Raw genomic sequence first — 8,566 nt, 5'->3', positions numbered from 1 at the left:
AATACAGAGCAATACACAGCAATACACAGCAATACACAGCAATACACAGCAATACACAGCAATACACAGCAATACACAGCAATACACAGCAATACACAGCAATACACAGCAATACACAGCAATACACAGCAATACACAGCAATACACCATATAATCAAAATAAAAAAAGGTTAATTTATGATTACAGGAAACCCAAAACAACAAAACCACAGAGAAAACTACATTCATCTACCACACACACTCCCTTCAGATAGCACAAAACCTCACCATCCCTCTCATCACAACTGCTAAATTACACCCCAGAAATCAGTGGTCCTTGGGAACGTGGTTCCCGGGAGCCTGCAAAAAATCCTCCTGCCTGACGAAAACCCCGGTCCCTGGAGGGTCCGCGCCCAAACTTTGGCGATGAACGTCGCCTCGCGGACCGACCGGGACCGAGGGAAAAAAAACCCAGCCGGGGGGGAAAAAAAAAAAACCCCCCGGCTGGGGATTTTTTATTCTAAATTTAAAAATGAGTTGAAAAACCTGCAAAACCAAAAGCCATACAAGGTTACAACCCTACAGCCCTTCAACACACACACATCCTTCAGCTGACAGACAAACCCACACTGATTCACACATCAACCGCTCAGCTAACCCTCTGCAAGCATTCACACCGCTCCTCGGGAACGCGGTTCCCGGGAGCCTGCAAAAAATCCTCCTGCCTGACGAAAACCCCGGTCCCTGGAGGGTCCGCGCCCAAACTTTGGCGATGAACGTCGCCTCGCGGACCGACCGGGACCGAGGGAAAAAAAACCCAGCCGGGGGGAAAAAAAAAAAAAACCCCCCGGCTGGGGATTTTTTATTCTAAATTTAAAAATGAGTTGAAAAACCTGCAAAACCAAAAGCCATACAAGGTTACAACCCTACAGCCCTTCAACACACACACATCCTTCAGCTGACAGACAAACCCACACTGATTCACACATCAACCGCTCAGCTAACCCTCTGCAAGCATTCACACCGCTCCTCGGGAACGCGGTTCCCGGGAGCCTGCAAAAAATCCTCCTGCCTGACGAAAACCCCGGTCCCTGGAGGGTCCGCGCCCAAACTTTGGCGATGAACGTCGCCTCGCGGACCGACCGGGACCGAGGGAAAAAAAACCCAGCCGGGGGGAAAAAAAAAAAAACCCCCCGGCTGGGGATTTTTTATTCTAAATTTAAAAATGAGTTGAAAAACCTGCAAAACCAAAAGCCATACACACAAGGGTAAATCCAGTCAGCATGCGCTCACACACGCAGGAACGAGGGGAGGCAGACAGACACGCTCGCTTGCTCCCACACACGCCCGCACCCTCTTCCGACTTACACGCTCGCTGCGGCCCTTACTCACGACTCTGAGGAACGTGCTTTGACGCATCTTCTCGCTGCTGCTCCTTGACTTCAAATGGTAGATTCCAGGAAAATCGGTAGCCTCGGGGACCTGTGAGACGACAGGAAGGGATCAATGAGCGGGTATCTGACAGCTAGGACTTGTCCCCACTCTGGACCTATAAATTTCCTACCCAAAATCCCACAAGACACAGATGAACAGTAAAGCTTTTATAACTGTTCTACCTAACTGTGACTACATGCCAGGGCAAGGCAGCTCCGATCATAATTGGTACAATATAAATACACACAATATAAGCTGACGCATACATTGCAAGTGTACACATAGGGTAAGTACACAGAATGTAAGGCGACGCACACAGTATTAGTACATACAGTATAAGCCAGCATAGGTACATGCAATCTAAGTACAGACAGCATAAGCCAACACAGGTACATACAATGAAAGTACACACAGCATAAGCCATCACAGGTACATACAATATACACCAACAGAGGTACATACTATGTAAGTACATACAGCATAAGCCAACACAGGAACACACAATATAAGTACATAGAGTATAAGCCAGCATACGTACACACAATATTGGTACATACAGTATAAGCCAGCATAGCTACATGCAATCTAAGTACAGACAGCATAAGCCAACACAGGTACATACAATATACACCAACACAGGTACATACTATGTAAGTACATACAGCATAAGCCAACACAGGTACACACAATATAAGTACATAGAGTATAAGCCAGCATAGGTACACACAATATTGGTACATAAAATAGAAGCCAACATAGGTACATACAACATAAAGCAGGACTTAGGATAGCTATCTGCAAGATTAATTTTTGAGACCTATATCCTTTGAGAAGATGGAACCGATAGAACTACTGAAGTCACCTGAGGAAGGATTAAGATGCTCCCACTAGAAGTCCAAGAGAATGGCATGGAAAAAAGGCACTACCAAAGCTGGTAGTGAGAAGGAACATGGATAACATCTTCTGTAACCCTTCCTGGCTCAAAGAGTAAAAAGGTAAAAATGCCGGAATAAGGAATATCCGGAAAGGAACGTGAGTAAAATAAGAGCGACATGGCACGGAGTGGTGCCCACAAAGGGTCGAGATGTAACAAAGGCCTGTGACGTGGAAGAAGATGGACGCACACTATGTAACACAGACACGGACGATGTAACAGACATGGATGACCTAACACAGAGACAAGTGGCAACTTTCCACTTAGGGACCTGAGATTCCTAGCGCAAGATGAACCAGAGGCTGATGACTCCAAAGGAAAGGAAGCCCTATGACAATAGCGTGTGTTAATGAAATGTAACTCATTAAAAGCACTCAGTGCTAAAGCAGTTGAGAAGATGCTCAAGAGGCTCAGCGAGCCTAGAAAAGGAAGTGGACGGCCGAGTGATCGTGGCTATAGCTGCGGACCCGAAGGCGAGCTCCTGGGGAGAAAGATCCGTGACGATGCCGAGTCGAGGAAGGCTGACGACGCAAAGTTCGTGACGCTGTGGAGAGGGGTCGGAACTGCCCTGCCCGGCAAAGGCTCTGATGAAGCTGAAGAGAAAGCCTCACCCTTTACTTCCAGAGGACCCGTCCCGCTACAGACCTCTCCGCTAAGCTAACATGAAACGGCCCCCTGTGATACTAAAGGTTTTTCCCCTTCCCCGACCACGGGCCCCGACACTTAGCTTTCGCAGGAGGAGGGGACAAAATCCATCCTCGGTTGGACGTGGATGTGGAGGCTTTCTCGATGTGTGTGCTTTGGCGCTGCCGTTTCCGAGCTTTGGCTAAGAGCCTCCTCAGAGTACCTAAGACAAAACAGAAAAAGTGACTATTGTCCTCAAAACCGGTAATCCCCGGGAGTGCTATGCACCACCGCCCCGGCTCACCTCAAGTCTCGCTTTGAATCCGGAAGGGGCGCAGAAGATACCTGCAAAAACAAAAGGCGCAGGCTTAGCATGCTGCTGCGTAACACTCGCCTATGAGTCGGCCTGCCTAAACCCCGACTCACCTGCCCTCCTGTGTTCCTTGGCATGCCTAGGGCAGGGAGACAACCTGGAAAGAAACAGAGGAGAAAAGCATGCTGAGATACTGTGAAAACACAACATCCCTACCCTGACAAGGATGCCACAGCAGTACCTTAAGCTTGCACCCACCTGGCATGGGCGTGCTCGGCCAAGATAGATTGCAAAGGGGCCACCTAAAACAAAAAAAAAAACAAGTGGACATACTTAGACCAGCATCAGAAACTGAGACTACAGCAATAAAAACTGCTTCAGTATGCTACTCAATGCTCACCTTGCCCACTCAGCCTTGACTACAGCTCTCACCCTTGAATTCCTAAAAAGAGAGACAAAGAACACTACGGTGACACGTATCAATTATACTCCCTCTACAGAGGAAAGCAGTAACTAACCTGCTCGTGTGAATCCCCTCACACGGGATGGGGCCCTCTGGCCCAGATTTCATTCAACTGAATCTGAAAAAAACGTTAGGACAAGAGTCACACTGTTGCAGGACAACTTAAGAGCTCCAGATGCCCTGTGTCCATCTACAAAGCCTATCTGGAGTCCAACTACACCCCACATTACACATTCCAAGTCCCCGGGCCCTCTCCTATCGCACCAGGCTATGCGGCAGGGCAGAGCAGCCCCGGCACAAATGTGTGCTGACACCCGTGACACAGGACAGACAGGACAGGACACACAACGGGGACACAACAGGAACAGAAATCTCTTGGCAAGGAAAACGGCTGCAAGGACTGAGAGAACGCAACAGGAGATGACTGAGTTCAAACTGACGGTGAGCTGATGAGGCTCAGAGAACACTGCAGGAAGAAGATGCTAACTGAATGATTGATTCCAAGAACAGTAAAGATGGATGCCGAGGAATCCTATGGTCAGAATCCTCTGCCTGCCCTCACATTCTTTCAAGCCCTAATCCACCATAATGGATCCAGGTGGGGCACAGCTGTCCGTACAGCTCAGAACAAGACCTGACAAGACATCTGACTGGATGCTTCCAAAGAGAGAACTTTTGACTGGGGAGCTCAGACAGGTATCAGAATTGCATCTCTGGCCTGCGTGCCAGGCCAAAGAATGCAGAGATCACAGATGCTAACAATGATGCCAAGGCTTCTGACAGGCCTCTCAAAGTGCTAAGGTAAAAGACAGGAGATACACAAACAACACATAATGCACAGCAGACAAGTGACACCAGACACACCGGGACTGCTCTGCCCTGAACACCTCAGCACTGTGATCAAAAGTGAGACTTGGCTTTCATGGGGCCTAAGGGGCCACTTCATGGACACCCCCCCACCGCCAAATTGGACTCAAAAACCCCTCCCAGTAATTCCCAAACCAGCACCCTGCCTTCATCCCCTCTGTGGGTCATAGCCCTCTACTTATCTCTCAGACATGTGGGGATGCCGGTCCGTGTCAGGTGCAAAGAAAGGCCACCTCATCAGCTGGGAAGGTCCTGCTGTCACCGGGCTGGTGTCTCTCAGACAGCTAGAGTAAAGAGAACCAAACATCAGTGCCTGATCTTGGCACCCCATCGGCCAAAACCCCACCAGTCTGCTACTCACCCTGCTCCTAGGAAGGCCCGGCACCTGCTAACTCTGACCCTCTGCCATGGATGCAATGCATCTGCACCTGAAAGAAAGTTAGAACACGTGTCAAACACCACCAGGATAACTCACAAGCTGCAAACACCTTAGGTCCATCTAGGAATAGCATCTAGAGTCCAAATACACCCAAATTACAAATTTCAACTCCCCAGGCTTGGCCTATTGCAGCAGGCTACGCAGCACAGCAGAACAGCTCTGGCACCAAGGTGTGGAGACACCCGTGAGAGAGAACGTGAAAAATGGGGGGAAGATTAAACACGACACAGGATGCTTGTGGTGAGGGCTTAGAGGTGGGAAGGCAAAAGGGACCCCAAAGACACACTAGGTAAAACTGCACACCGGACAACACGACACAAACCAGAGCTGCTCTGCAATGCCCACCTGAAAGCTGCCATCAAAAGTAGAGTGTCATCCTTTAGCTGTCCTAAGAGGTCCTTAGGAAAGATCTCTTTTCCCTCAGCTAATTTTTAAATCTGCCCCAAAAACTGCCAACCCACTACTCTCCAATGGTCCCATCTCCAGCCCATGGGCGCCAACTTATCTTTTGGATGATCGGTGATGGGAATCCACGTTGCACCTGAAATGAGTCTGCTTCAGAGAGCCTCGTGATGGCCTGTGAGCCTCTCGGTCAGCTACAATAAAGAAAACCAAAACCAAAGAATGAGTCCAGAGTTATGCGGGCCAAATCCCAGCCAGTCAGCTACTTGCCCTCTCCTGAGTGTGCCTGGCTCCTTCAGAATCCAGCCTCATCCTGATTCCATGGCTGCAGCTTTTATTGGGAGTGGCACCTGGGTTAGAAAAAGGCAAAGTTAAATGGCATTCCTGTGAGTGCAGTGGATGACTCTGTGTGCTCTAAGACATGGGAGTGCCTCTGCTAGAAGCCTTGTGGGGGGGGGCCCTCAAATAAACAAATAAACACCCTTTCTCACCCTGCTGCCTGCAAACCCCCTCCCAAGAACTCCTAACTGGATACCTGCTCACCCTCCCTCTCCCACTCACAATCCTCAACTCACCTGAGGCCTCAATCTCAAACATCATCCTTGACACTGGGCAGATCCCTCTTGTGACATGATCAAGCTGCTGAAAAAGGTGTTGTTCTTGAGAGCTGAGCAATAACAACCACTTCTCTCCACGGCCCACCTTGACTGCTGCTATCCAGATTCACTTCCTAAAAAGAAAGACAAAGAAGTGAGCTCTAACAGAGTCACCATGTACACTTCTGCTCCACAGACAAATGGGGCCTCACCTGCTCGGGGGAATCCCCTCACCCGGGATGGGGCCCTCTGGCCCAGATTTAATTCATCTGAATCTGAAAAAAACGTTAGGACAAGAGTCACACTGTTGCAGGACAACTTAAGAGCTCCAGATGTCCTGTGTCCATCTACAAATCCCATCTGGAGTCCAACTACACCCCACATTACACATTCCAAGTCCCCGGGCCCTCTCCTATCGCACCAGGCTATGCGGCAGGGCAGAGCAGCCCCGGCACAAATGTGTGCTGACACCCGTGACACAGGACAGGACGTGACAGACAACGGGGACACAACACAGACAGAAACCTCTAGGCCGGGAAAATGGCTGCAGGGACTGAGAGAATGCAAAAGGAGATGACCCACCTGAGACCAATGGTGAGCTGATGAGGCTCAGAGAACACTGCAGGAAGAAGATGCTAACTACTGTTCTTGGAATCAATCATTCAAAGATGGATGCCTAGGAATCCTATGGTCAGAATCCTCTGCCTGCCCTCACATTCTTTCAAGCCCTAATCCACCATAATGGATCCAGGTGGGGCACAGCTGTCCGTACAGCTCAGAACAAGACCTGACAAGACATCTGACTGGATGCTTCCAAAGACAGAAGAGAGTCTGATGCCTGTCTGAGCTCCCGAGTCAAAAGTTCTATGGCCTGGGTGCCAGGCCAAGGAATGCAGAGATCACAGATGCTAACAATGATGCCAAGGTTTCTGACAGGCCCCTCAAAGTGCTAAGGTAAAAGACAGGAGATACACAAACAACACATAATGCACAGCAGACAAGTGACACCAGACACACCGGGACTGCTCTGCCCTGAACACCTCAGCACTGTGATCAAAAGTGAGACTTGGCTTTCATGAGGCCTAAGGTGCCACTTCATGGACAACCCCCCACCGCCAAATTGGACTCAAAAACCCCTCCCAGTAATTCCCAAACCAGCACCCTGCCTTCATCCCCTCTGTGGGTCATAGCCCTCTACTTATCTCTCAGATATCGGGGGATGATGGTCCATGTCAGGTGCAAAGAAAGGCCACCTCGTCAGCTGCGAAGGTCCTGCTGCCACCAGGCTGGTATCACTCACACAGCTGTAGTAAAGAAAACCAAATATCAGTGCCTGATGCTGGCAGCCTAGTGCCCAAAACCCCACCCTTCTGCTACTCACGGTGCTCCTAGAAAGGCACAGCTACTCGGGCCACACACTCATCGGACATGCTCAGAGACCGAGGCCATCGTCACAGGAGACACCTGGTTAAAAACAGATGAAATGATTTCCCAGGGCTGAAACATGAACAAACCCACACTCCTGCTCCCTATTTCCCCAACTCACAACAACATCGTGGCAGTTGCCGAAGGCCACACAGATGACACCATTAAGTAGAAAATTCAGGGCTTCATCACCAGGTCCTGTAATATATCCACAGGGCTCACATGAGCCGGAAACCCAGTGCATCGGGCAGGTGGTTACAGAGGCCTAGCATGCTCCGAGTGGATTGCCTAAAGGGTAAAAACAGGAATGGAAACTTAGAGCTGCAGCACACATTGACAGCTCAGCAGTAACAAGTACTTCTCTGCACTGCTCACCTTGACTGCTGGTAGCCAGATTTATTTCCTAAAACAAAAGAAAAAGACCAGTGCTGTAATAAAGTCATCAGAACGCTTCTGCTGCAGAGAAAAATGATGCCTCACCTGCTCGGGGGAATCTCGTCACCCAGGATGGGGCCCTCTGACAGAGATTTTATCCATCTGAATCTGAAAAAAAAGTTAGGACAAGAGTCACACTGTTGCAGGATAACTTAAGAGCTCCAGAGATCCCGTATCCATCTACAAATCCCATCTGGAGTCCACCTGCACCCCACATTACACATTCCAAGTCCCCGGGCCCTCTCCTATTGCACCAGGCTATGCGGCAGGGCAGAGCAGCCCCGGCACAAATGTGTGCTGACACCCGTGACACAGGACAGGACTTGACAGACAACAGGGACACAACACAGACAGAAACCTCTAGGCCAGGAAAATGGCTGCAAGGACTGAGAAAATGCAAAAGGAGATGACCCACCTGAGACCAATGGTAACCTGATGAGGCTCAGAGAACACTGGAGGAAGAAGATGCTAACTACTGTTCTTGGAATCAATCATTCAAAGATGGATGCCTAGGAATCCTATGGTCAGAATCCTCTGCCTGCCCTCACATTCTTTCAAGCCCTAATCCACCATAATGGATCCAGGTGGGGCACAGCTGTCCGTACAGCTCAGAACAAGACATCTGACTGGATGCTTCCCAAGACAGAAGAGAGTC

The 8,566-nt window shown here is 49.6% G+C and overlaps 1 long non-coding RNA gene across 1 annotated transcript; it reads right to left on the bottom strand.

The window, feature by feature from the left end:
* Window positions 1-1,903: 1,903 nt before the first annotated feature.
* LOC141729273 (uncharacterized) lies at window positions 1,904-3,445 on the bottom strand. Its single transcript, XR_012580651.1, has 3 exons — window positions 3,398-3,445; window positions 3,276-3,316; window positions 1,904-3,194 (listed from the first exon to the last, which is right to left on the bottom strand). It is a non-coding gene; the product is annotated as an uncharacterized LOC141729273 (long non-coding RNA).
* Window positions 3,446-8,566: the final 5,121 nt, after the last annotated feature.

Source organism: Zonotrichia albicollis, chromosome 6 (genome assembly GCF_047830755.1).
Source record: "Zonotrichia albicollis isolate bZonAlb1 chromosome 6, bZonAlb1.hap1, whole genome shotgun sequence".
NCBI classification, from domain to species: Eukaryota; Metazoa; Chordata; class Aves; order Passeriformes; family Passerellidae; genus Zonotrichia; species Zonotrichia albicollis.
The sequence above is the reverse complement of the archived record's forward strand: the minus strand, read 5'-3'. Positions and strand labels throughout refer to the sequence as shown.